At 31.8% G+C, this 1,382-nt stretch overlaps 1 protein-coding gene across 2 annotated transcripts in view; it reads right to left on the reverse strand.

The window, feature by feature from the left end:
• The window catches only part of LOC117181558 (cytoplasmic tRNA 2-thiolation protein 1-like), a 77,084-nt gene that overhangs the window by 70,227 nt on the left and 5,475 nt on the right, over positions 1 to 1,382 (reverse strand). The window lies entirely within an intron of this gene.

A 1,382-nucleotide genomic window follows, 5' to 3' on the forward strand; every position in this document is an offset into this window, starting at 1 on the left:
AGTATAAAGTATTAGTTTAAATGCAGGAAGTATGAAAATAAACAGGAACAGCCGGAATCCAGCAATTGATTTATTGTGTAAGGGAAAAAGATTAATTTCGGAACTGAATAAGCACGTAAGCCAAGTTGTACCTTTTTCGCGAAAAAATGTTTCAAATAAGCAATCAACAACATATATGATTTAGAGATCCCCTATTTTAGTTTTGTAATTTTTATTAATTTTTATGTGGCTTTTATTTTCACGGTGTCTTGAAAATGCTAGTATTAAATTTTCATACATTTAGGTGGTATGCAAGGGTTCGTAAAACTGACTCCCTCGACTGCCCGCACCGCTGACAAGGTGTAACGGCGGCCATAATGATACTCCAAACGGTCTTGTATTGGAATGGAAGTGACTGTGTTCGTCACTTTTATTATATTAATTTTGTAATTTTTCGTTACCATGACGGTTATTTGTGCTGTATTTGACTGCTCTGAAAACCCAGCGAAGAATTTAGGAGTTCGTTTTTTTTTAAATACCAGCAATAATAAGAATTCAATGCAGTAAAACTCTGGAATTATCTACCCCACCCCGAGACTTTAAGTTAAACGTATTAGTCGCAAGAATTTTCACAAAAAGACGTGAAACATTATACTACAGTTTCCAGAAAACATTTTCGTTGCAGTAAGTAAAAATGACGTCGTATTTCTTGTGCTTTTAAAACTATAGAGCTTTGAACGAAGGGGCGGAGTGTGTATGGATGAAATTCCATACACTAAAATGAGGAAGATTTTTTCCTTTAAATGTATGGGCTACTGTATTGAAGGTTCTGTTTTCTGGTTAAAGAATAAGATTCATCTTTTTAGTTGAAAATTTAATTCTTACCATGCAAATTTAACTGTTTTTGTGAAAATCCTTTTTTTTTCGATTGAAAAATAATTTTCTTAGCTAAGACTGCTGGACTTGAGCTCTGATGGAAATTTAAATCTCCATAATTTACGGACCCCAAAACCACAAAACAAGAAACTAATAGTGGTAGTCCGACCTCAAAATTCAATCTCCTTATTTCACTCAATAAATACTAGAAGTAAATATTTTTAAGACACTAAGTATTACTTTTTAACAAATTTGTTGCGTGTTAAATCAAAAAGTTGAATATAAACTGAGAAAAATAAATGTTTAAACATGAATTAAATAGTCTAATTTTAGAGCTGTAGGACTCAAGCTCTAACCTGAAAATTCGATCGCCTTATTTTGCTCAATAAATATTAGTATAAAATATTTTTAATATACATTCGAAAATATGACTTTACGCAAAAGTGATTAAAATGAATGGATTAAATTAAAATGAAAAGGATTTAAAAGACAGTTTTTCAGGAGACAGGATTTCTCCGGGAGCGGGT

The sequence above is a fragment of the Belonocnema kinseyi genome, chromosome 10 (assembly GCF_010883055.1).
Source record: "Belonocnema kinseyi isolate 2016_QV_RU_SX_M_011 chromosome 10, B_treatae_v1, whole genome shotgun sequence".
NCBI lineage: Eukaryota > Metazoa > Arthropoda > Insecta > Hymenoptera > Cynipidae > Belonocnema > Belonocnema kinseyi.